At 42.7% G+C, this 27,480-nt stretch overlaps 1 long non-coding RNA gene across 3 annotated transcripts; it reads right to left on the minus strand.

The window, feature by feature from the left end:
• Nucleotides 1-24,005, minus strand: LOC306654301. 3 transcript variants are annotated; one of them, XR_013761928.1, is made up of 5 exons: nucleotides 23,797-24,005; nucleotides 23,174-23,269; nucleotides 3,611-4,063; nucleotides 1,574-1,788; nucleotides 1-933 (listed from the first exon to the last, which is right to left on the minus strand). It is a non-coding gene; the product is annotated as an uncharacterized lncRNA (long non-coding RNA). The 3 variants fall into 3 exon arrangements; XR_013761929.1 differs by lacking the exons at nucleotides 23,174-23,269; nucleotides 23,797-24,005 and having other exon boundaries at nucleotides 9-933; nucleotides 3,611-3,785; nucleotides 3,964-4,806; XR_013761930.1 differs by lacking the exons at nucleotides 23,174-23,269; nucleotides 23,797-24,005 and having other exon boundaries at nucleotides 16-933; nucleotides 3,611-4,806.
• Nucleotides 24,006-27,480: the final 3,475 nt, after the last annotated feature.

A 27,480-nucleotide genomic window follows, 5' to 3' on the forward strand; every position in this document is an offset into this window, starting at 1 on the left:
GTATGGACACATGTGTCTGATAATGTTCCCATTCCCTTATATTTTCAAGTTAAATGGTCAAAGAGCTTTATTTAATTGGTTTGAAGAGGAAAAAAAAGTAAACACTTATATAAATGAAGTTCTCTTCATGTGTCAGAAACAATTATGAACTGATTCAAAGGCTTGTCAAGCTGGTATGGCAGGGCAATGTTTGAATAAGCATATTGGGTCTGGAGAACAGATGCAGCTTCAGGATTTCATCATTAGGTCCAACTCGGGAGCATCCGTTTTCTTACCTAGGATTACCCATATACAATTACATTACGTTATCTCTACATTAAAAAGTAGGCAAAGAGGAGAAGACCTGGGGAAATGGCTAGTTGTTTAGCATCTTATCGTTATAAGCATTTCAGGACAGACAATAAGAATATGCGAGTTAAATAGGTACAAGTAGGATGAAATTCCCACATAAAGGATGGATTAGGCGGGCTTCTGTAGAGACAGAATCGATAGGCTATGTAGGAGACACGCTCTGTGAGAGGGAGAATCAGCTCGCCTGATCCTGGCAGCTTGTCTGCGTGCTGCAGACCTTGGAATGTCATTAGCATGGCTCCAGGCCACCCCCAAGGCCTCAGCACCTGGAGAGCTGATGGTTAACTCTCAAGTCAAGGTTGACGTCCTACATCCCTGGTGTGTTGGGGGGGGGGGGGGGGGGGTGGGATGTCTTGGGGTCTGAGGGCCATCAAGCCCTGAGTTCTGATGTCCAAGGCAGGAGACGGGCGTGAACAGCACTCGGGGACACGCCAACACACCTTGATTGGGTGGGGTCTACCTACACTGAGGATCGGTCTTCCCGGCCTCGTTCACTTCAACTCACATACTGACTCCTCTGGAAACATCCTCACTGACACACCCAAAATAATGCTTCTCCAGGTTTCTTGGTAGTTCTTAATCCTGTCAAAATGACACAGGAAATAACCATTACACATCCACTCATCGCCAACCTGGTACCCATATGAACCTCCCTAAACCACACTGCATTTCCGAATGAAGACGTGGGTAGAGCATCAGTTTACCTAACACAAGGCAAATAACCCGCGGGCAACCCACAAAACACCAATCCCTTCCCCAGAAGAGGAGGTAAGGCCTTGAGTGATGTTGCTCCCCTCCACGTAGCCCATGATTTAAATAATACAATGTAAAATGATCAAGACTTAAATAATGATAAGTCAATGCGTTCTATGTTTAAAATGAAGGAATAAAAGAGAAATTAGAAACAAAGATATTGCTAAACACACACACACACACATGCATATTCTTAAGAAAATAGAAAGAGAATGTGCGTGACAATTCTAGATGTGTCTTTGTAACTGGTATTGGTAGCCATGTTCTTCTACAGCTTATTCTGTGTTATTTTTGCCTTCAGCAAGCACCTCAGCAGCACCTGGTGTTGTGACCCAAACCTTCATCCCTGAAGAGTCCGGGTCATTCCTGGCCTTGCTTGGGCAGGGTGGTTGTATTTTCCCATTGACCTTAGTCCCAGGGCATGGAGCACTAAGACATCTGGGGAATCTCCTTACAAACGCCCCTTTACCTCCATTACTAAGTGGTGGTCCAGTTTCTTCTTGGCAGCCAGGATCAACTACCCCATGCAGTATTATAATTTCCTCCTCAGTCAGTTGACACCGGGGTAGGAGAAGCCCAAATTAGCCAGGTGAAAGTCTAAAAGTCAAGTTCAATGGAATTGTTCTTGTGCTTCCTGGTAGAAACACTCCTCCTTTGGTAATGCAGACTTCTGGCCCAGCAGAGCTTAGAGTCATGAGAGTAGAAGCAAACATTTGTTAGTGCATGACCAGGGTAAGTTATGGAGTTTATTTGTTACAGTAAATTATATGGGAAGCACTGTCAAATAATAATGCTAACTCTACCCGTGTTAAACCCATCATGAATGTATAATCCAGAAATCTTACCAAACGCCTATGAACCTGACCATACATTAGACTAGGTAAGATTTGCCAGCACAAACTGAAGAAATGGATGCGTTTCATAAAATTCCTAAAACAACAAGGGACAAAATATAATTAGAAACAAAGGAAATGCTTTGGCAGATTTTCATGCTAATTCTGCCAGTACTAAAAATTATATGTGATTTGAATGAATGCCATGTGATTGGTCCAAATCAAGTTCCCTATGATGGTCTATTCAATAAACAGTGAGATGCTCCTATTCTGGAAATAAAATTAGTATCTGAAAGCATGTAAATGGGCTAATCATGGCCTCATCAAAGGCCCAGATGGTGGCCTGACCCTCCCCATTGCTGCTAAAAGCTCTGCATTCCATGTCTCATTATTTTAAAACAGGCACGATAACCCAAACGATGGAAACACTGGAGCTGTGGCTGTCGGAGAATTGCCAAAAATGTTTGCAATTGAGAACAATCCATATTTGGTTCACCAAACCCAAACCCTGGAAAGGCAGCAAAAACTTTAAGGGGGGCCATGTCCACCACCTGATGGGACATTTGAACATCTACAAGGGTTCTTCATCCAGTCACCACCTTCAAACAGGGCCCAGCTGGCATTTCTAGTAGTTTGTAAACTGTGGGTTGGGATAAAAGCTTTTCTATATAGGAAATCCAATGCCATGATTATTGCCGGGAAGTTATTAGAAGGTGTATTTCCTTGATGAGACACCCCTGAAGAAATTTCCAGTGATAGAGAAATCCATCACCCTACACAAATTATAAGACAAATAAGGCATTGGTTTCAACATGGCTATCATCGTCCCTGCTGCTCGCAGTCTTCTGGAAAACTTGAAAGCACCAACAGCATTTTAAAAAGTGGCAAAGTGAACTGAATCCGTTGGGTGACCTTGTTATCTCTAATGGCAATCGGGTGAACTGTCACTGGAAAACATGACTTGACTTGTGACTTAAGTATAGTCACAGGAGGCTCATGCCCTTGCTAACAAAGCTGCGGCATCTCCTGCTTTCCTGAATTCAGATGTGTCTAAGCATCATCAGGCTCTGTGCATTGTGTGAGGGGGCTTCTTCATCAGGTAAAGAAAAGAAAGCTTCCAAGACCCACCCACTGGTGACAACCAGTGTTCACAGTCAGAGACCTGGAAACTGTGTCTTCTGAAACAACACCAAGGGACTTCAGTGGAAATGACCCAACCATGGTCTTCTCACCACTCGCAGTGAAGAACCAGAGCCTTGAGACTCACATTGACCTCTTCTCGTCTCCTACGTCCCCTTGTGACATCAAGATAAATCTACCCAGAGAATTTCTTCCCTGCAGGAATATGGTTTCATAAGACGCAGGCAGTTTCCTTCCTTGCTTGTTTTTTGAAACTTGGGATTGAACCCAAGGGTGCTTTATCACTGAGCTACATCCCAATCCCTTTTATTTTTTGAAAGAGAGTCTTGCTGAGTTGCTGAGGCTGGCCTCGAATTTGCCATCCTCCTGCTTCAGCATCCTGAAGCTGGAATTACAGGTGCCCCGCTGTGCCCGGCATGGCAGCTTTCTTACAGCTCCAGGGATCAGGCACATCATCAGGGCCAGGATGCTCTTGCCACGACTCTCTAAGGACAAAATGAAGGATAGAAACTGGTGAGGAGCCATCAGATTACCTGCCATGATTTGTGGCTCTTCCATTTCCCACCTGTGATCGCTGAACTGCTACAGCGGCTCATCCTTATCACAGGGCAGAGACGTTGATGGTGATGCAGCGTCATCGTGTGAAAGACTGACGTTTGTCTCCAGGATGACCAACTGACTGTATCTCCCTCAGAGCGAAAGTGTCCTCTTAGGAAAAGAGAAACACACCTTTGAAAGGTACTCAAGTCAATTAGCCCCTCCTACAAACAGTTCTTTCACACAGATAAAACCCTTTGTCCTCAGAGCCAGCCCGGCCCCTGGTCGGTGCCAGTCTCCCTTCTTGGGCAGAAGCCCTAGGGAAAGCCTTGCCAGTGTGCTCACTCACCTCGTCTGCTTTCCTTCCCACCTTCACCAAGTCGAAGTCCTCCTGCCCAGCATCGGCTCCACCCGCTCCTAACAGCACCACCACGCCTTTAACACATGGCCTTGGGGGACAGGCAACATCCAAACCATAGACAGCACTCCATTCCTAGCCCCCAAAGGTGTGCGTCCATGTGTCAATGCACAATGCAGTCACTCCATCCCCAAGAGTCTCGAGGTCTTAACTGTTCCAATGTTGTTCCAAAGTCCAAGTCCAAAGTCTCATCTGAGACTCAAGGCAAGCTCAGCTGTGAGCCCCTCTAAAATCCGAAAACAAGTCACATACTTCTGAGACACAATTGGGGAACAGGCGCAGGGTGAACCTTCTCATTCCTAAAGGGGAGACTCGGGAAATGGAAGGAGGAGTCAGTCCAAAGCAAGACTGAAACTCAGCAGTTTAGAGGTTCAAGTTCAAGATTGGGTGTTGCCAGTTGCCTGGCCCCTAGTAGAGAGTCACCATCATGGCAGGATGCATGTAAGTATGAATGATCACATCTGAAAGAGGGGGAGAGAGAGAGATGTTCCTCTCACAGGGTGCATACTGAAAACAGCATAGGTAGGTAGTCCATGGATCACTTTCTCTGTGGGCTGCACTAGAACAGGGACCTCTTTCTTTGTCATTCCACTGCTGCCAAAGAAGACTCACACATCTCTTAGAAGAAGCTCCCCTTTCCCCACTGAGCAAGAGAATATGTCTTGGTCTCTGTCTCCTCAAACCCACCAGAACAATCAGGTCCCAAGCCTCTTTCCCTGTGTCCTCTTCTTCTCACTAGACATATGACCATGGATGTCATGGATGTCTCCAGAAAATCTTTTTTTTTTTTTTTCTTCACACAAGGAACCTTTTATTTTGTGCAGACGAATTCACGTCTGCACGGGGGAAGGGGAAAAAGAAAAGGAGAAAGATGGCGCACGGTTTCTCTGACATAGGAATTTCGTGGGCTGAGAGGAACCAATCGCGGAGAATTCTTACAGACTGACTGATGGACCAATGCATATTAGGACGTAATGCTGGAGGCAGGAAGATTACAGCAACGGAAGCCGGAAATTCCTGTAACGTGAGAGGCGGGCAAACGCAGATTGACAGGTCGTTGGGAGGTGGGAAATTCTTGTCACGGGAGAGAAAGGTGGCTTTATATCTTACATTCCCCCATTTCATTTTATATAAAAAATAAAAAAAATCTTGCTCTCCAGTTCTTTTTGAAGCCTTCTCTCCTTCCTGCCTAGGTGACTAGGGTTGGTTTTGCAGATGAGATGTAAAAAGTCCATTCTCCTCCCAGGCTTCCAAAGGCAGATGATTTTCATCCAGAAAATCTTGACAAGGATTCCTCTGCTCTTGAAGAGGAAGGAAAACTCCTATGGAACCCACCTTTGGCTAAGTTCTCTCTGGAGGCCTCATGTACCTGACTTTTCTTCCCAGGGTCATTCCGTGGTCCTCCAGAGATAGCCTCAGGTCTGGTGCTCCTAATCTCTCCCATGACCTGGATTCATGCTCAGGCTCTGCCACACACCAGCTGTGTGGCCTGAGTAAAGTTGTCAAACCTCTCTGAGACACAATAACCTCATTGTGCATAACACAAGCTATGGCTTTTCCACTATAACAGAGCATGTGCCAACGTGAGAAACAATGCATGCTCCAGTTAAGAGCTGTCTGTGAGCCAGGCACCCTGGGCAGTGCTGTGCAAACATTTCCTCACTGAGTACTAAGAGTGGCATTTTATGCATCTGGTATGCAATTATGCAGCTATTATGCTCGTGAGGGAACTAAAACTCTGGGAGCTAGGGGTCTTGCTCATGCTCACATAGCTAACTGGCAGCTTAGCTGCTTTCATGGACCCTGCTCATTTCTCCAAAGCTTACCACCTTGCCCTACCCTTCCTCCCAAAGGACCACACCGGAACCATGCAGAATAAAGTTTCTCCTTGAACCATGAAGAAACTTGGTGGCCCATGACTGAAGTTTAGGATATTTCCACAAGAAAAATATCCCACCACTCCATGGAGAAGGTGTTGATCTGCTAGACTTCATCCTGCCCCAAATGTTAACAGACTACAGCCCAGGGCAAAAACCATGCTCCCCAAACTCATTCATGGGAGAAAGGGAGGAGATGCTGAGGCTGGATACAATCCTGAGAGTCCAGGGACTGGAAATGGACTAAAGGAGCTGAGAGAACCACTGTGGTTTGAAGGCCCCACTCAAACTCATGATGAATTTCATTCTCATTGTGAGAAATTAACAGGTGGGACCTTGAAGAAGTGTTGAGACCATGAGGCTCTGTCTTCATGAATGAATTAATCCATTCCTGGATTAAAGTGATAATGGGCTATCTCAGAGGGGGTCTGTCATAGAAGCCAGGGAGATTCATCTCTTGGGTCGGCCTCTCTTGCCTTGTGATGACTTGAGTCTCTGCAGAGAGTCCCCATGAGTGAGAAAGCTCTCAACAGAAGTAGCTCCTTGATCTTGGACCTCCTAACCTCCAGGACTCTAAGCTGGACAAAACTCTATTCTTAATAAATTGCCCAATTCTCTCAATGAAGTTGCAGAAATAGAAAGCAAACTATGTAAGACATACACCTCAGAAGTTATCATTTTTCTTATAAGGATAATGTGTAATATAATTATTCAGGACTCTGGTTGGGACATACCCAATGCAAACTACCTGTAAATCAATCCCTAGGGTAGGACGAGAAAAAACGGCAGATAGAGGAACCTACCACATCAGAGCTGCTGCCAAAATAGGATTCCCACAAGGATTCTGTGGTGGCACACTGAGGTAGGAAGGCTGTGGGGAAACGCCAGCAGGCACCTCAGAGAGCTAGCAACCAGTGAAGACTACAAACACCAGCTCCTGGACCAGAAGAGAATTGAGACAAGCAATGGACTGGCAGTGCCAGGGCTGTGGTGAAGCCGCCCTCCAACAAGGCAAAGAAATGCTCCTGCAGGGGTTAGAAAGAAAGTGCTGCTGTCCAGCAAATGTCAACCTGAGCAGAAAATACACGCAGGTACTGTGAAGTGAGCCTGCACAGGTGGCAGCCCTGGGACTTTCCAGAGGACTTGGGGAAAGAGGGGAAGCAGCAAGTTTGGAGACTCTAGACTTCCCAAGGGCAGACTGGAAATTCCTGCAATTTGCCTTTGTTTTTTCATTTTTGCTTTCTTTTTTAAAATTTTTATTCCATGTTGATATTCTTTCCTTGTGAGTACCGACGACCCAGTAGTCACGTAGGCTTTACTTTTTACCAGATCAGTGGGTTCCCAAGTCATAAGCCAAGCTGTGCGCATGAACGAGACTGTGACAGAGACTTGGAGAAGCTCTGGGCAGCAATGGGAGCCTTGGGTGCTGGTCTAAAATCCTCAGAGCAGAGAATAGAGAAGGGTGCTTTCATGAGAAACTGCTGGTCTGAACTCAGTTCACGGAGGTGGAACTGGGATAGATTAGGGTCCAGTAGAAAGTGGTGACCTTGAAGAATTCTACAACGGGACAGGTGTCACTTACCCCAGCCTACAAGGGCTTGGAGTATAGGCTGTTGCATCCCACACACCAAGGCTCTCAGGAAGAGTGGGCAGTGCAATCTGATGGTCCCTCTGTGTGGGTAAGAGGGCTGGCCAGCAGCCCTACCAGAGCTACACTGCTATCCTAGTCACAACCACAAAACCAAATTTGAGGGTGAATTCTACTATTAAATGGATGACCTTTCTCAAATAGTTGCTGCCAGGAAAGAAGGGGGCAGAGCTCAGAGTATGGACTTCCTGTGACAGTTGGCTGGTTTGGATCAGAACTGAGAACAAATCAATAACATGGTATTTGTATCATGTGAACATCTTCCTAGCTGGGAGATTCTAAAATTGAAACCCCAGAAAAAAATACATTTATCTTCAAAACTTCAGAAAGAAGAACATCAAATCTTTTTATGACTGTTGTTGCATTAGCTGCTTAGTGTAAACTGATTTATAGTGTCTTCTCACATTCTATGTTTTTCAGAGGGCTAATTTTACATATTTTATCAAGTACTTTGTTTCTCTCTCAATACTTTCTCATCCCCATTCCTTCCCCCTTTCTTCCATCCTACTTTATCTCCTGGTGGTTACTGTGTCCACTGTTAATGATGGTTACTCTCTCTTCTCAAAGTGGCACTGCTTGTTGAAATCAGAACTTTGATTATACTGATTGGATGTGTTTGAGCTAAGATATGCCCCAGTCCACTGCTTATTATAAAAAGAAAGCTGCTCACTGAAAGACGCTCACATAAAAAAGGAAGAGGAATATATCACAATAGATGTGAAACTACGGAACCTCAAGAAGCATGAAGAAACAAGCCAGCAAGATGCCACCACAAGTTTATAACTCCCCAACAACTAAATCCAAAGATATGGAAGTAGATGAAATCTCATACAAAGAATTCAAAAAGTTGATTGTTAAAGTAATAAATAAATATATAACAAATCTAAGGAAAGACTAAGGGAGAAAATACAAGATGCAAAAAGATCACTTTAATAAAGAGATAGAGATTCTGGAAAAGAAAAAAAACAGAAATCTTGGAAATAAAAGACTCATGAATCAAATAAAAAAATTCTGTTGAATATTACTTCAATAGATTAAATCAAGTAGAACACAGAATGTAGGAGCTGAAAGACAAGCCTTAAATATTCAGGAAGTGTGTTTTAAAAAGGAAGAAATTATTTTACAAGAACATTAGGACAACATTCAGAGACCAAACATAAGACTTATGGTATAAAAAAAAAGAGCAGAGAGAAAGCATTTGATGTTGATAACCTATTCAGTGACATAATAGCAGAAAAATTTTCCAACCTTGGGAATGAGATGGATATTCACATACAGAAAGCATTTTCAACTTCAAATAGACAAGACTAAAAAAGAACCTCTTCATGACATTTTATAATTAAAATGCCAAGTCTAAAGAATAAGGCTAGAATTTAAAAGAATCAAGACAGAAACAATAGGTCACAGTTAGAATTAAATCAGTCAGGATAACACCTGTTCTCTCAGAAGAAATCCTAAGATCTGGGAGGGCTTGGACAGATATCTTTCAAACCCTGAAAGAAAATATCATTCAACAAAATTGCTATACCCAACAAAGCTATCCTTCAGAATAGAAGAAAAAAGTGTCTCCCAAGGTGAGCATAAACCAAAAGGATTCATGATTATTAAGACAGGATTTACAGCAATCTTTAAAAAAACATATTACACACAGAAGATAAAAATAGACATCAAAGTTCAGGAAAGAATAAATATCATTAGAAGAGTAGTTAATCAAATGAAAGTTAGGATCAAATTAAGCATTAGAAGTACATCAAAATGTAGGAAATAATCCACACCAAGGCAAATTATAACGAAAATGCCTAACATTCAAAATAAAGATAGGATTTTGAAGGCCGTGAGAGAAAAGCATCAGATTACATATAGGGGGAGACCAATAAAGACAGCAGCCAACTTCTCAGCCCAGACTCTAAAAGCTAGAAGGACCTGGACCAACATATTTCAAGCTCTGAAAGAACATGGTTGCCAACCAAGAATCCTACACCCAGCAAAACTAACCTTCAGATTTGAAGATGAAATAAAATCCTTCCATGATAAACAAACATTAAAAGAACTTACAAATAGAAAGCCTGCACTACAGAATGTTCTCAACAAAATATTCCATGAGGAGGAAATGAAAAACAACAATGGAGGTCAGCAAAGGGAAGAACTACCTTAGAGAAAAAAACACTCAAAGGAGAAACCAAGCCAACTTCAAAATCAGAAATAAGCCAAATGACTGGGAATACAAATCATATCTCAATAATAACCCTGAACATTAATGGCCTAAACTCATCAATCAAAAGACATAGACTGGCAGAATGGATTAAAAAGAAAGACCCAACAATATACTGCCTGCAAGAGACTCATCTCATAGAAAAAGACATCCACAGACTAAAGGTGAAAGGATGGGAAAAAACCTACCACGCACATGGACTCAGTAAAAAAGCGAGGGTTTCCATCCTTGTATCAGATAAAGTGGACTTCAAGCCAAAGTTAGTCAGAAGGAATAAAGAAGGACATTTCATACTGCTTAAGGGAACCATAAATCAGGAAGACATAATGATAGTAAATATTTATGCCCCAAACAGTGGTGCATCCCTGTGCATCAAACAAATCCTTCTAAATTTCAAGAATCACATACACCACAATACAATAATTCTGGGTGACTTTAACGCACTGCTGTCACCACTAGATAGATCTTCCAAACAAAATCCAACCAAAGAAACCATAGAACTCAATAACACAATCAATAACTTAGACTTAATAGACATATATAGAATATTCCATCCATCAATGAGTGGATTTACTATCTTCGCAGCAGCACATGGAACCTTCTTGAAAATAGACCATATGTTATGCCACAAAGCAGCCCTTAGGAAATGCAAAAAAATTGAGATACTGCCTTGTGTTCTATCAGATCATAATGGACTGAGAGTAGAAATCAATGACAAAATAAAAAACAGAAATTACTCCAACACCTGGAGACTAAATAATATGCTATTGAATGTAACATGGATAACAGAAAACATCAGGGAGGATATTAAAAAATTCTTAGAGGTCAATGAGAACAACGATACAACATATCAAAATCTCTGGGACACTATAAAAGCAGTACTAAGAGGAAAATTCATTGCATGGAGCGCATTCCGAAAGGAGTGAAAAGTCAACAACTAAATGACCTAACATTACAGCTCAAAGTCCTAGAAAAAGAAGAACAGAATAACAGCAAAAGTAGTAGAAGACAGGAAATAATTAAAATCAGAGCTGAAATCAATGAAATTGAAACAAAAGAAACTATTCAAAAAATTGACAAAACAAAAAGTTGGTTCTTTGAGGAAGTAAACAAAATAGACAAACCCTTAGCCAAACTAACAAAGAGAAGGAGAGAGAAGACTCAAATTACTAAAATATATGATGCAAAAGGAATATCATGACAGACACCACTGAGATATAGAACATAATGAGAAGCTACTTCGAAATCTGTATTCCAACAAAATAGAAAGTACCAAAGACGTTGACAAATTTCTAGAGACATATGCTCTTCCCAAACTGAACCAGGAGGACATACACAATTTAAACAGATCTATATCAAGCAATGAAATAGAAGAAGCCATTAAAAATCTACCATCCAAGAAAAGCCCAGGACCAGACGGATTCTCAGCCGAGTTCTACAAGACCTTCAAAGAAGAACTCATTCCAATACTTCTCAAAGTATTCCAGGAAATAGAAAAGGAGGGTACCCTACTGAACTCATTCTATGACGCTAATATCACCCTCATACCCAAACCAGGCAAAGACACATCAAGGAAAGAAAATTTTAGACCAATATCCTTGATGAATATAGATGCAAAGATCCTTAACAAAATATTGGCAAACCGTATCCAAAACATATTAAGAAAACTGTGCACCACGATCGAGTGGGGTTCATCCCTGGAATGCAAGGATGGTTCAACATTCATAAATCAATAAACGTAATCCATCATGTCAATAGACTTAAGGATAAGAACCATATGGTTATTTCAATTGACACAGAAAAAAGCATTTGACAAAATACAACAACACCCTTTCATGCTCAAAACACTTCAAAAAATAGGGATAGTAGGAACATACCTCAACATTATAAAGGCTATTTTATGCTAAGCCCATGGCCAACATCATTCTTAATGGAGAAAAACTGAAACCATTCCCTTTAAAAACAAGAACAAGACAGGGATGTTTTTTCTCCACTTCTGTTCAACATTGTCCTTGAAACTCTAGCCAGAGCAATTAGGCAGACCAAAGAAATTAAAAGGATATGAATAGGAAAAGAGGAACTTAAGCTGTAACTATTTGCAGATGACATGATTCTATATTTAGAGGATCCAAAAACCTCCTCCAGAAAACTTCTAGACCTCATCAATGAATTCAGTAAAATAGCAGGCTATAAAATCAACACGCATAAATCTAAAGCATTTTTATACGCAAGTGATGAAACAACTGAAAGGGAAATGAGGAAAACAACTCCATTTGCAACAGCCTCAAAAAAAATAAAGTACTTGGGAATCAATCTAACCAAAGAGGTAAAGGATCTCTAAAATGAAAACTACAAAACATTGAAGAAAGAAATTGAGGAAGACCTTGGAAGATGGAAAGGTCTCCCATGTTCTTGGATAGGCAGAATTAATATTGTCAAAATGGCCATACTACCAAAAGTGCTATACAGATTTAATGTAATTCCAATTAAAATCCCAATGATGTACCTTACAGAAATAGAGCAAGCAATCATGAAATTCATCTGGAAGAATAAGAAACCCAGAATAGCTAAAGCAATCCTTAGCAGGAAGAATGAAGCAGGGGGTATAGCAAAACCAGAACTTCAACTATACTACAAAGCAATAGTAACAAAAATATCATGGTATTGGCACCAAAATAGACAGGGAGATCAATGGTATAGAATAGAGGACATGGACACAAACCGAAATAATACAATTTTCTCATACTAGACAAAGGTGCCAAAATATGCAATGGAGAAAGGATAGCCTCTTCAACAAATGGTGCTGGGAAAACTGGAAATCCATATGCAACAGAATGAAACTAAACCCCTATCTCTCACCCTGCACAAAACTCAACTCACAATGGATCAAAGACCTTGAAATCAGACCAGAGACCCTGCATCTTATAGAAGAAAAAGTAGGTCCAAATCTTCACCTTGTTGGCTTAGGATCAGACTTCCTTAACAGGACTCCCATAGCACGAGAAATAAAAGCAAGAGTCAATAACTGGGATAGATTCAAACTAAATAGCTTTCTCTCAGCAAAGGAAACTATCAGCAATGGGAAGAGAGAGCCTACAGAGTGGGAGAATGTCTTTGCCACTCATACTTCAGATAGAGCACTAATTTCCAGAATATATAAAGAACTCAAAAAACTCTACACCAAGAATACAAATAATCCAATCAACAAATGGGCTAAGGAAATGAACAGACACTTCACAGAAAAAAATCTACAATCAACAAACATATGAAAAAATGTTCACCATCTTTAGTAATAAGAGAAATGCAAATCAAAACTACACTAAGATTCCATCTTACCCCAATTAGAATGGCGATTATCAGGAATACAAGCAACAATAGGTGTTGGAGAAGATGAGGGGAGAAAGGTACACTCATACATTGCTGGTGGGGTTGCAAATTAGTGCAGCCACTCTGGAAAGCAGTGTGGAGAATCCTCAGAAAACTTGGAATAGACCCTCCATTTGACCCAGCTATCCCACTCCTCGGCCTATACCCAAAGGACTTAAAATCAGCATACTACAGAGATACAGCCACATCAATGTTCATAGCTGCTCAATTCACTATAGCCAGACTGTGGAACCAACCTCGATGTCCTTCAATTGATGAATGGATAAAGAAACTGTGGTATATATATATATATATACAATGGAATATTACTCAGCTATAAAGAATAATAAAATGATGGCATTTGCCGGCAAATGGATGAAATTGGAGAATATCATGTTAAGTGAGATAAGCCAATCTCAGAAATCCAAAGGACGAATGATCTCACTGATAAGTGGATGATGACACATAATGGGGGATGGGGGGGGCAAGAATGGAGGAAGGAGGGAGTATACAGAGGGAAAAGAGAGGTGGGAGGGGTGTGGGGGAAGGGAAAAAAATAACGGAATGAATCAAAAATCATTATTCTATGTAAAAGTATGAATATGCAAATGGTATGCTGTTACTCCATGTACAAACAGAAACAACATGTATCCCATTTGTTTACAATAAAAATAAATTTTAAAAAATTAAATAAGAAAAAAATGTAGGAAATAATGTGTACCTCTCTATAATAACACTCAAAGTAAATGGTTTCAACTCTCTAAGACATAGTTTGACAGATTCAATTTAAAAAGAAGATTGAACTACATGCCACCTTAAAGAGTTAAACCTCACAGGCAAAGATATCCACAGGTTGAGAGAAATAATGGAAAGTTATATTCCATGTAAATAGATCCTAAAAGCAAGTCGGAATTACTACTGTCATATCCATCAAAACAAACTCCAAGCCAAAATTAATCATGAGGAAAAAAAAATTACTACATACTGGCAAAGGAAACAACAATCCAACAAGAAGATTTAGTAATTGTAAGTATTTATTCCCCCAACATTAGTGTACCTATGTACATAAAACTAACACAACTTGCTGAGCATGGTGGCACACACCTGTAATCCCAGTGGCATGGGAGACTGAACAGGAGGATCTCAAGTTCAAAGCCAGCCTCAGTAATAGTGAGGCACTAAGCAACTTAGTGAGACCCTGTCTCTAAATAAAATACAAAATAGGGCTGGGGATGTGGCTCAGTGATTGAGTGCCCCTGAGTTCAATCCCCAGTATCCCCCCCCCCACAAAAAAAAACTAACACAATTGATGTAAAGCCTCAGGTGGATACTAATACAATAATAGTAACTAATTTCACATACCATACTTACCAATAGACATTAGAGTATTTCATCCAATAGAAGCTGAATACACTTTCTTATAAGATTCTCATGGAACTCTCTCCCAAATTGACTGTATTGATCCACAAAGAAAATCAGAGTAAATATTTTAAGGTCAATGTAATCCCTTGCATCTTATCAGAACATAATGGAATGAAATTAGAAATCAACAACAAAAAGTATTACAGAAATTACATAAACACATGGAGGTTAACAATAACTTTAAATGTTTAATGGGTCATAGAAGAAATCAGGGGAGAAATTTAAAAATCCTTAGAATCAAGTAAGAATAGAGAGAAAGTATACTATAATCTCTGGGGACACTATGAAGGCAGTTCTAAGAGGAAATTTTATAGCTGTGAGTACCTAGTAAAAATAATATTGACTGATTTCAACACACCTTACTCACCAATAGATAGGCTAACCAGATGTAAAATAAGCAAATATGCTTCAGACCTAAAAATACTAATAATCAAAAGGATTTAACAGCCATTTTCTAATTTAAGAAATTAGAAAGATTCCAAATACCATTCCAAATATATGTTTTAAACCCTAGAAAAACAAGAATAAACCAATTCCAAAACCAATAGAAATAAGGAAATAATTAAGATCAGAGCCAAATCAAAAGAGAGTAAAAGGATCAATATAACAAAAAGTTTGTTCTTTGAAAGATAAACATTACTGATAAACTCTTAGCCAATCTAACCAAAATAAAGAGAAGACCCAAATTCCTACAATTGGAGTTGAAAAAGGAGATACCACGACAGACATCTCTGAAATACAGAGAACCATCAGGGACTACTTTGAAAACCCATATCATCCAACAAATTGGAAAATCTAGTCAAAACAAATAAATTTCCAGATACATATAACCTACTAAAATTGAACCAAAAGGACAGAAATTTTAAACAGACCATTCATAAGCAACGAGATTGAAGCAGAAAATAAAAGTCTTCCAACAAAGAAAGACCCAAGATCATATGGATTCCCTGTTGAATTCTACCAAATCTTTGAAGGAATAATGCCAATACTTCTCAAATTAGTACATGAAATAGAAATAGAGGGAGCACTTCCACATTCGTTGTATGAAGCCAGTATCACCCTGATATCAAAACCAGATAAGAACACATCGAGGAAAGAAAACTACGGACCAATATCCCTGATGAACTTAGATGCAAAATCCTTAATAAAATATTAGCAAATCCTACTCAACAACACAGTAAGAAGATTGTACATCATGATCGAGTTGGTCTCACTCCAGGGATGCAAGACACAAATCAACAAATGTAATTCACCACATAAGTAGAATCAAGGACAAAAATCACATGATCATTTCAATAGATGCAGAATAAGCCTTGACAAGATTTAGCACCCATTCATGATGAAAAAAAAAAAAAAAAACTGGAGAAACTAAGAATAAGTAGAACTTACACTAACATAAACTCTATGTATGAGAAACCCAAGCCAACATCATCCAAATAGGGAAAAACTAAAATTGTTCCTGGAAAATCAAGAACAATACAAGATTACTAACTCTCATTCAATATAGTACTTGAATTTTAGCCAGAGCAATTAATCAAAAGAAAAAAAATAAAAAGGGTATAAACAGGAAAGAAGTCAAATTGTCCCTGTTTGTACATAATATGATCCTCTACTTATAATATCCCAAAAGCTCCATCAGAAGACTCACGCAACTGATAAATTCAGTAAACTAATAGGATATGACATAGAAAAGTCAGCCATCTTCTATACACCAATAATGAATCCGCCAAGAAAGAAATATGGAAAGCAATTCCGTTCACAAGAGCCTCAAAACAATAAAGAACCAGGCATGGTGGTACATGTTATTAAGCCTGGTTACTCAGGAACGGAGGCAGGAGGATTGCAAGTTCAAGGCCAACCTCAGCAATTTAGCAAGAGCCTCAACAATTTAGCAAGAATATGTCTCAAAATAAGAAATAAATAAAAAGTACTGGGGGTGTAGCTCAATGGTAAAGAACTCCTGTATTCAATTTCTAGTACCAAAATAAAATAATTAATTAATTAATTATAATACCTATTGAAAAAAGAAATACAAAAAGACACTAGAAGACGGAAAGGCCTCCCAAGTTCATGGATGGGCAGAATTAATATTATCCAAATGCTTATAGTACTAAAAGCAATCTAAAGTCAATATAATGCACATTAAAACACCAATGACATTCTTCACAGATCTAGAAAAAAAAGTCTTAAAATTTATAAAAGACAGAATAACCAAAGCAAGGCAAAGCAAAAACAGCAATCTTGGAGGCACCACAGTAATCAGTTCCAAACTACACTACAAAGCCATAGTAACAAAACAGTATGGTATTATCACATAAACAGACACGTATACCAACTGGGTAGAGAAAGCATAGAGACAAACACACACATCTACAGTCTTCTGATCCTTGATGTGCTCAAAATATATGCTGGCAAAATGAAAACCTTTTAAATAAATGGCACTGGGCAAAACTGTACTCTATGTGTAGAAGAATGAAACCCAATCTCCGTCCATCACCCCACCCAAAAATCAACTGAAAATGGATCAAAAAATCTAAGAATTAGACCAGAAGCACTGCAATCACCAGAAGAAAACACAGGAGAAATACTCCAACATTGTAGGTGCAGGCAACTGCTTTCTGACCAGGACCCCTAAAGCTCAGGAAATAATGCCAAGAATCAATAAATGGGGTGGCATCAAATTAAAACGATTCTGCACAGCAAAAGAAGCAATTAATGGTATAAAGAGAGAGCTAACAGAAGGGAAGAACGTCTTTGCTGTGTACTCTCCTGGCAGAGGATTAATATCCAGAATATGTAAAGAACTCAATTACACACATACACAAACAAAACCAATTACTAAATGGGCAAAAAAACTATGAATCAAACAACATTACCCTATGTACATGTATGATTACACAAGTGGTACGCCTTTACTCCATGTACAAACAGAGAAACATGTATCCCTTTATTTACAATAAAAAAATACAAAAAAAAACTATTAGACAGTTTTCAGAAGAAGAAATACCAGTGACAAAAAATATATTTAAAAAGTGAAATATGTTTAAAAATTGTTCAGTGTCTTTAGCAATCATGGAAATGCAAATCAAAACTACACTGAGATTTCACCTCACTCCAGTGAGAATGGCAATCATCACCAATACAAATGACTGATATGATCCTACAATATGTATAATCAGAAAAGTTTTTCTGATTATACATATTGTATGAATGATCTATACATATTGTATGAATAGAATGTATAAATGCATTCTATTGTCATGTACAACTAATTAGAACAAATGAAAAATAATTAAAAAGAAGAATACAGAGGGCTGGGATTGGGACTCAGTGGTAGAGCGCTTGCCTAGCAGGCGTGAGGCACTAAGTTCAATTCTCAGCACCACATATAAATCAATGAATAAAACAAAGGTCTATCAACATCTAAAAATAATTTAAAAAGAATATAAATGATAATAAATGCTGGAGAGGATGTGGGGGAAAAGGGACTCATATACTCTTGATGGGATTATAAATTAATGACCACTATGGACGTTCCTTAAAAGACTAGGCATAGAACCACCACATGACCCGGCTACAACACACACTTAGTATTATCCTAAAGACCTAAGTCACCTGCCAGAGGGGTACATACGTACCCATGTGTACAGCAGCACAATTCATAATAGCCAAATTCTGGAACCAACCTCAGTGTCCATTGGCAGGTGAATAGAGAGAGAATATATAGTTTATTATACACAATGGAGTTTTATCGGTCATACAGAAGAATGAAATTCTGTCATCTGCAGGAAAATGGGTGGAAACTGAAGATCCCTGTGTTGGGTGAAATCAGCCAGACTCAGAAAGCTAAGGGTCAGATGTGTTTTTTTCTCATGTGGAAACTAGAGAGAAAAGGGGAGGGGAAGGATCCCACGAGAACAGATGAGAGACAAGTAGAGGAAGGGGCTGGGCGGGGAGGGGAGGGAGGAAAGGGAAAGGGAGAGAGTGAAGAGTGAATCTGATCGATCCTGTTTCGTGCATGTACAAATAGTCTGGTGAATCCCACAGCTGCATATAATTACAATGCACCAATAAAAAAATCTGAACTATCCAGAGGGGATCATGAGCTCCTGGAGAACCAGCAGCGGACCAGTCAGATGTGAGCAGCGGTCTGCACAGCTTGGTTGTGTGAAGACGACCACGCCTCCCTGGGAAGACAGCCATAGCTTCAGCTTTGCTTGGCTCCTGTGCTCTTTTTACACCTTTTCAGGCAAAGAGAAAACTGGAGGAGTCACACGTCCTGGTTTCCGAACTTACTTCACAGTTCCCGCATGCTAACAGTGTGCTGCCGGCTGGAAGGCAGATGCTCGGGACCACGGCAAGGCAGGGGTCCCAGAGGTCAGGGGAGCTGGTCAAGCGGGCCGAGAACATCCAGCAGAGAAAGGAACTACTTTTCATCCAGTTCCACGGGGAACTGAATATTTTGCAAGCAATTAATGAAGCTGGACTCATACCACCTATGAAAAGGAGCTCACAATGGATTGGAGGTCTAAATAAGAGAATTCAGGCTATAAAACTCTTAGAAGAAAACAGGGAAAAGCTTCATGGCTTTGAATTTGGCAATGATTTCATGGATATGACACTGAATGGGCAACCAACACAAAAATAGGCAAATGGGACTTCATGAAAAAAAAAATCAAATTTGTGCATCAGAAATCACTAACAATAGAGTAAAGACACCCATAGAATATGAGAAAATATAATCAGATGGATATTGGATAAGGGACTAACATCCAAAATATAGAGAACACCTAAACCTCAACACCAACAAAAGAAAGTTGTTAAGTAATGAACTCATGGCTTGAATAGACATCCCCAAAGGAGATGCACAATGTCCTGTAAACACATGAAGAGACGCTCAATAGCATTGATTTTAGGGAAACAAAAATCAAAATTCACATCATACAGCTTCACACATATCATGATAATAATTATTTTAAAAAGTTACAATAGCCAGGCACAGTGGTGCAACCCCTGCAATTCCAGTTACTCAGGAGGCCGATGCAGGAGGATCACAAATTCAAGGCCAACCTGGGCAAGTTAGTGACCATGTCTAAAACATAAAGAAGTGAAGTAAGGGCTGACGATGAAGCTCAGGGGCAGAGAACAGGCCCTGGGTTCCACCCTGATAAGGCAAAAGAGAAGAGAACATGTGTTGTTGAGGCTATAGAGAAATTGGAAACCCTTTCACCTCACTGGGAACATCAGATGGTATAGGCACTGTGAGAAACATACAGCAATTCCTCAAAAAATTATAAATAATTATTATAATGCAATTCCATTTCTTCAATATACCTAAAAAATTTTTATATAGCTCTAAAGCAGACATTGGCACACCCCTGTTTTGTTGTTCAGCTTTTGGTCACTGTAACCAAAAGCCCTGACAAGACAACTTAGCAAAGGAAAGGTGTATCTGGGCACCTAGTGTCCGAGGTTCAGTCCACGGTCCGCTGGCTCCATTGTGCTGAGGGTGAGGCAAGACACTGTGGCAGAAGGGCTGGCGGAGGAACCCTGCTCAGCTCCAGACGGCCGGAGGGGTGCTGTGGGTGCTGGACGGGACATGTAAGCCCGAGGACGTGCCCCACCTGCCGACAGCCACCACCCAGCTTTCCTCTTCGGATGCTGGCCATTGTACTGATTAACCCCCTGATTAGGTCACAGCTTTCATAGGTCCAATCATTCCACTCTCAACACTCCTACTCGGTCACGTGAACACCTCATACCCAAACCTCCATTTAAAAACGCGCGAACTTCCAAGCACCCTTTGATGCACAGACCCACAGGCGAAAGGCTTGACGCGTAGGAAGGAAAACCATTCATTCATGAAAAACAATGGCTGTTTTGAGACCCGTGAGAGCGTCCGTGAACCGTGAGGACGTCAGGTCAAGTGAAAGGACCCAGCTGTAAAAGCACAAAACCATATGATTCCACGTACGTAGTACAAGAGCCAAGTTCAGACAGAGAGAGCCAGGGAGGCAGCCAGGGAAGAGGGTAGAGGAGGTGACCGGGCTGCCAGGACGGGTGGTCACAAAGGCTCCACACAGGAACCCGCTCAAGCCCCAACGCTCTGTAACAAAGATGGAGGTGGCCACGGTAATGTCATGTGTGCTCTAGCACAATAAAAAATGCCAACGGTGCCTCTGTCCAGCCAGCTCTTCAAACACATCCTGAGGAATAAAGACGAGAAATCAATACTTTCAGGGGACAGTGACTCCCCCAGCTTACAGACCCATCCAGCTGGGCCTAGAAGGCAGGGCTTCTCCCTGGTGGCCTGGCCACCCCGCGGCTCATACCGCCCAGTCCCTGCAGTGCCTACACACGCTGCAGCCGTAGCTGCGCTACAAATCAAAGGCCCGCCCCCTCCAGCTGACAGCAGAGTCACCTGCTCTGGGGGCTCCAGGGCAGGTTCCCTCTGCAGGCAGGGAGCCAGCTCTGCTTCTGCACAGATCACAGGGGGACACAAAAGCAGGGCGCCCAGCTCAGCCAGGGACATCAGAGCAACGGCCTTCCCAGGCCCTCGCGCTCGGCAGAGTGAGAGATGAAGGAGTGAGCGATGGCCGCTGGGAGGACGGCCCTGCCTTGAGGGGCCATCTGAGCCCCTTCACAGGGGCGAGGACCACACCACGCTGCTCCTGGGCCGCGGGGGAGTGAGTCAGAAGTGGGAGCTTCAGGTACGCGTCCCCCCCACCAGGATCCCACTCGACAGGCTCCACAAACCCGGGAGCAGGGCCTCCTGCCACCACAGACACACCACGTGTTCCATCTGGGACAGAAGGAGGCCCTGTCTCACCCTGGGAGCACACTGCTCTGCTGTGGTGGACGTCGGTCAGTGGGCAATACAGACTCCTCCAGAGCCCTGAGACTCCATCTTCAGTGGCCACACCAACCTCCCACACCCACCACCCTGCAGGGCTGAGGACTCTTGCTGTCCTCCCAGGCTGATGTCCACAGGCTGCTCGGCCAGTCAAGCACACAGCCAGACACATGGCCAGGGCAGCTTCTGTGTGGAACTGAAGCCACTTGGTGGCTCCTGAGCACAGGAGTCAGAGGAAACTGCCCTCCCCAGCTCCCTGCCCAGCAAGGACACAAGTGGCCAAGAGAGCAGGTGACTATTGGCAGAGTCATGGAGGACAGGTGGCCTAGGTCAGTGTCCTCACTACTCTATGTCCCATTGTCCCCAGGTTAAACATGGGTCCTTGCTATCTACTCTCCAGTCCTCCGTGAGGATTCAGTGAGTGGGCGTCCTCTGAAGGCCCCTGTCCTGGCTGTGCTCAACGGGACGGCCCCCTGGGGCCCGTGCTGGAGGGTGTGAGGCTGGCTCAGCGGGCAGGCGGGTGGGCGGGTTCCCACAGACATCAGCCGCGTGCTCCCACACACTGATCAGAAACAAAGCTGGCCGTTTCTGCTCCTTTCATGCATTTGTCCTTTTCCTCGAGTACGTGTCCCTTGGCTGGACACAGGGGCTGGTCTTTTCGAGCTCAGAGGTGCCGATGGTGGCCCTCAGGTGCCGGGAGTGCTCTGTCAGCCACTGTTGGCCTCACAGCTGTGACGGGGGCTGTGGCGTCAGGAAGGCCCCCAGGAACCAGAGGGAGACCACCCGGGCAGGGACGGAGCAGACAGAGCAGGGAGGGGTGCACACGGGGACCGCAGAGAGCTTCAGGAGGTGCTGGGCAGGCGCCAGGTGGGAGACCAACGCAGACGCAGAGGGCAGGGCCCGAAGGACACTTTGACGCAGGTGCGGAGTCACTGGGGGAGAAACAGCAGGGCGAGTCCACAGCCTCCCCGTGGCTCCGCGGGCTCTGCCCAGTAAGGGCCTTCTCCACCAGCCTCCTGAGCTGACTGTGGGCAGTGCTCGGGGCCTCTCCGCCTGGCTCAGCATCCCAGGTCCACCCAGGAGAAACCGAGGCACACACAGCAGCAGGACCCACGGGCAGAGCTGATCTGAGCCCAGGTGACCGAGCCTTGGCCACGCTGCCGGGAGACTCGGGGAGGTGAACCGCCTGGCTCTGCCACCCCCAGCACACAGTGGGCCCACAGGCTGAGCGCTGGGTGGGAGCTGACCTGGCGACCTTCCCTCCTGTGGCCCCTCCACACGTGGACTGGCTCGGCCGCCTGTCTTTGCTGGTCTCTGCCCTGCAGAGGCTGGAGGAGGAGGCCTGGGCAGCCCCTGCCCTCTTCTGCAGCTGGGCCTCTGCCTCCATCTCCTCACCCCCATCTCCTTCGGGAATCCAGCCCAAGCCAGGGACCCAGTCAGGGGCTTCTGCACTGCATGCCCCCACCTCCCTCAGGGAGAAAGGGGGCCCTTGTAGCTCAGCCCAGCAAGCTGGTTCCCCAAAATTCCTGAGGACGGTCCAGGGTCCTCTCCCCACTGCTCACCAGCCCCACCCTCCTGCCCCAGGGGCCTCTGCCCTTGATCTCCAGGTCCCACAGGGAGCGGTGTGTTCATTAACTCCTCAGGCGACCTGGCTGCCCTTTCAGCCCCCTCCTCGCTCATTCTTATCTGGGTTCATGGCCCCACCCTTCCCCCATTGGTGCCTCACTGCTTCCCTGGCCTGTGTCCCCAGCTCCACAGCTCACCTGATGTGACGAGTGGTTGTTTTCCAGCAGGAGACATAGTGTGTACAAGAGCCAGCAATGCCAGGCAGAGAGCTCTGTGGAGTTCAGCTGGGATTCCTGATGGAGGGTTTGGAGTCATGGAGAGAGATGGTCAGGGCGGATACCAGCAAGGCCAGGGAAAGCCAGAGGGTCAAACAAGCAGAAGAGCTCAGGAGTCAACACCCGAGGAGGGACCACAGTGTGTGCAGTGTCTACAGCTAAAGGTCAAGTCAAATAAACCTTGCTCCGGTCACTGGGTGGACCAAACACTAAAACATAAAAATCAAATGTGCTAAAGAATGCATGTGTTGATCAGTTTTGTGATTTTCAGAGGGATAAGCCCTTTCTAAACAAGACAAAAAATAACCTAGAAATCATAAAAGCAACAATTGATATATTTGACTTATAGAAACAGAATAGGAAAAATGTGCCACCAAGAAGAAATAACAGTTACAAATATGTGCGCACGCAGCAGCAGAGGTCCTGAGTGTGAGAAGTAAACAGGTTCCGTGGAGTGGACAGACGGTGAAGCAATGGCAGTGGGAGACTCATCACTCCCACTTTCAATAATCAATAGAGCAACCAGACACAAGATCAATACCCACCCTAAGGCTGCACATCACTGAGGAGCAATAGGACCCCGAGATACATGCAGATCGCTCCACTCAGCAGTAGCCTCCACACCTTGCTCTAAAGTCAGGTGGACCACGGAGCATGGCCGGCGGTCATGAAACACGTCTTCACAAGCGTCAACAGGTGGAAATCATAAACGGTCTCTGCAAATCACAATGGATAGAACTAAAACTCAGTAGCAGAAGGAACCCTGGGAAATGAAACAACATTCTCTTGAAGAACTAATGGTCTAAGAAAAACACCACGCAGAGAATGAGATGATGTCTTGAGAAAATGGAAATGTATCTTCAGTATGACGTAGCCCAACTCATTGGATGCAGCAAAAATAGTGCTAAGAGGGAGATTTCTCAAACCTTGTTCTCAAAGCAGCCACCTAATGTTCTGCCTTTACAAACTAGAACAAAGAGGACAGAAGGAATGAAATTAAAGATCAGAGCAGAGATCTACAAAATAGATGGTTATTTAAAGAAAGGAGAACATCATTCGTACAAGATATCAGAATAACAGTAGAGAAAATCAACAAAACCAAGAGTCATTCTTTACAAAGAAAATTGACAATTGAGTCAGAAAAAAGAGAGAAGAATTTATACCAATTCTCTTCAAACTCTTCCAAAAATCTGGAGAGTTGGGTACACTAACTTATTCTGTGGAGCCCTAACCACCCTGACGGCAAAGACAAAGACAAAAGAAACTGAAACAAGTGTCCCCATGAACATTAGGACAAAATACTATCAAAGAGGGTTCAGTTGCACATTGAGAGGAGTACACACCATGACCCGGGTTATGGTATGGATGTGAGGGGTTCCCCAAAAGCTCATGTGAGAGGCAGAGCAAGAAAGCTTAGAGGTGAAGCAATTGGGTTATGAGACCCTGGACCCACTTGGTGCATTGATCCCAATGGGATTAGGGATTACCTGGGTGGTAACTGTGGGCAGGTGGTGGCTGGAGGAACTGGGTTGCTGGGGCCACGCCTTTGGGGTGCATATTTTGACCTGGAGAGTGGAGTTGTGTCTGTCTGTCTGTCCACCCTCCCTCCCTCCCTCTCTCTCACACACCCCTTTCTTGTGGTGTCATGGCAACAATGGAGTCAGCTTTCTATGGACTGAGAACTCTGAAACCAGAGCCATAAAATAGACTTTTCCTCCTGTAATCGTTCTTGTCAGGTCTTTTGGTCACAGCAGCAAAAACAGGTGACCAAACAGCAAGTAAGGTTTGTACCTAGAACCTGGGCTTTGCTTAACATGTAAAAATCAGCCAATGTAGAAGACCATATGAACAGACTGAAGGGGGGAAAACTGCAAACGACCCACCAGGTGTGGTGACACAGGCCTGGAATCCCACCTACTTAGGAGGCTGAGGCAGGAAGTGCAAGTTCTAGGCCAGCCTGGGCAGATTAATGAAAACCTGTATCAAAATTAGATATGAAGAGCTGGGGATGTAGCTCAGTGGCTGAGTGCTTGCCTAGCATTCACAAGGCCTTGGGTTAGATTCTCAGTGCTACGAAAATAATGAATTAATTACCTAAAATATGTTTTATAAAGGGCTGTAGGCTCAGTAGCAGGGTGCTTGTCCAGCATGAGGCCCTGGGTTGGATCCCTGGTGCAACAAAACCACAACAACAACAACAACAACAACAACAGCAATACACATGATCATCTGAGTTGATGCAAAAAAGCCTTTGGCAAAATTCAGCACCCTATCATGATTAAAAAAACCCTCGATCAAACAGGAATCGAGAAACTGTCTCCAGGCCATGTATGAAAAACCCACAGCTAACAATTCAATGGTGAGACTGAAAGCTTTTCTCAGATCAGGAACATAGAGAAGGAAGTCTGCTTTCATCACTTCTGTTTAACACAGGGATGGAAGCTCCAACCAGAGCTGGAGGAAAAGAAAGAAAACATTAGAACGAAAGAAACAGCATGGCCTCTTACATAGGAAACTCAAGAGATCTCACACACACACACACACACACACACACACACACACACACATACACGCACACACACACAACTATTCATTCAATAAGCAAGTTCAACAAAATTTCAGGATTTAACATCAACACACAAAAACCAATTGTGTTTCCATACACTAACAATAGAGAATTCTACACAGAAATCGAGAAAGCCATCTCATTTACAACTGCCTCAAAAAGAATGAAATACTTGGAATAGTGTGAAAGTCATGTACACTGAAAAACCACAAAATATTGCTTAAAGAAATTAAAGGTGGGATACATAAGTGGAAGGATATTTTGTGTTCATAGACTGAACAACTTACTACTATTAAGAAATTGATGCTACCCAAAGCAATCTATAGATCAGTGCAATTTCTACCAAAATCCCATTAATTCTTTTTTTTTTTTTTTTTTTCAGATAGAAGGATCTATGGTGAAATGCACATGGAGTATCAGGAGGTTCAAAATAGCTCCAACAGTCTTGAAAAAGAATGAACAAATTTGGAAGTCTTACATTTCCTGATTTCAAAGCTATAGTAATTAAAACAGTATGGTACTGGCATAAAGACAAACATGTAGACCAATGAGACAGACCCTCCCATTTATGGTCAGTTGACTTTCATTGAAGGTGCTAAGACCATTCACTGGTCAAAAGGATCACCATTCAATAAGCATTGCTATGGAGACTGTTTTTCAACATGCACAATATACACAATTACAAATTAACACGATATACAAAATTAACTCAAAATGTATCAAAGACCCAAACATAAGCATTCAAACTATAAGACTCTTAGAAGAAAACTCAGGGTAAAGCTTCATGGCATTGAATTTGGCAATGATTTTGTGGATACGACACCGAAGGCATAAGCAACGAAAGCTAAAATAGATGAATTGAACTACATCAAATTTAAAATTCCTGTGCATCAAAGGACACAGTCAATTGAGTGAAAATGCAACCCACAGAATGGAACACATTTGCCAATCATAGATCTGACAAGTGACTAATTTCCAGTACACCCATGTTAAACTCCAAAACTCAACAACACCGAAAACCCAAGCAACGTGATGAAGGAATGGACGACAAACTTGCATGCTCAGATGTTTCCCCAATAACATATAAATGACCAACAACCACATGAAAAGATACTCAGCGTCACTGATGGTCAGGAAAATACAAATCAAAACCACAATGAGATCGCACTTCACATCTACGTGTCAAGGAACAAGTGCTAACGGGATGTGTGGGAAAAATAATCCTTGCATGGGAATGTAGAGTGGTATGTGCAGCCACTCTGAAAAGCAGCGTGGGTGACCCACAAAGAAATGGAAAATCCTTCTCCATGGCTGAGTGAATTTCACCTTTATGTACTCCTGTAAGCACCAACTTTAAAAAGCTATAAATAAATAAACAGAGACCAGTAAAGTGAAGGGAAGGGAACAGAAGGAGGGAGGAGGGGGAAATAGGAAGTCCTGGGGACTGAAGTGGAACAAATTATATTCCATGCATGGATAGTTAAGTCAAAACCTGAATGACCTAGCTTTTTCTCTCCCAATCCACAAGAATTGAAAAACTAATCTTAGAGAGAGAGAGTTGTACACTCAGGTTTATATCAGCACTATTCACAATAAGTAAAAGGTGGAAGGAATCCAATGTTTCATCAGCAGATAAATGAATAAACCAAAATAGAGGGGGATC

Source organism: Sciurus vulgaris, assembly GCF_902686455.1.
Source record: "Sciurus vulgaris genome assembly, chromosome: 2".
NCBI lineage: Eukaryota > Metazoa > Chordata > Mammalia > Rodentia > Sciuridae > Sciurus > Sciurus vulgaris.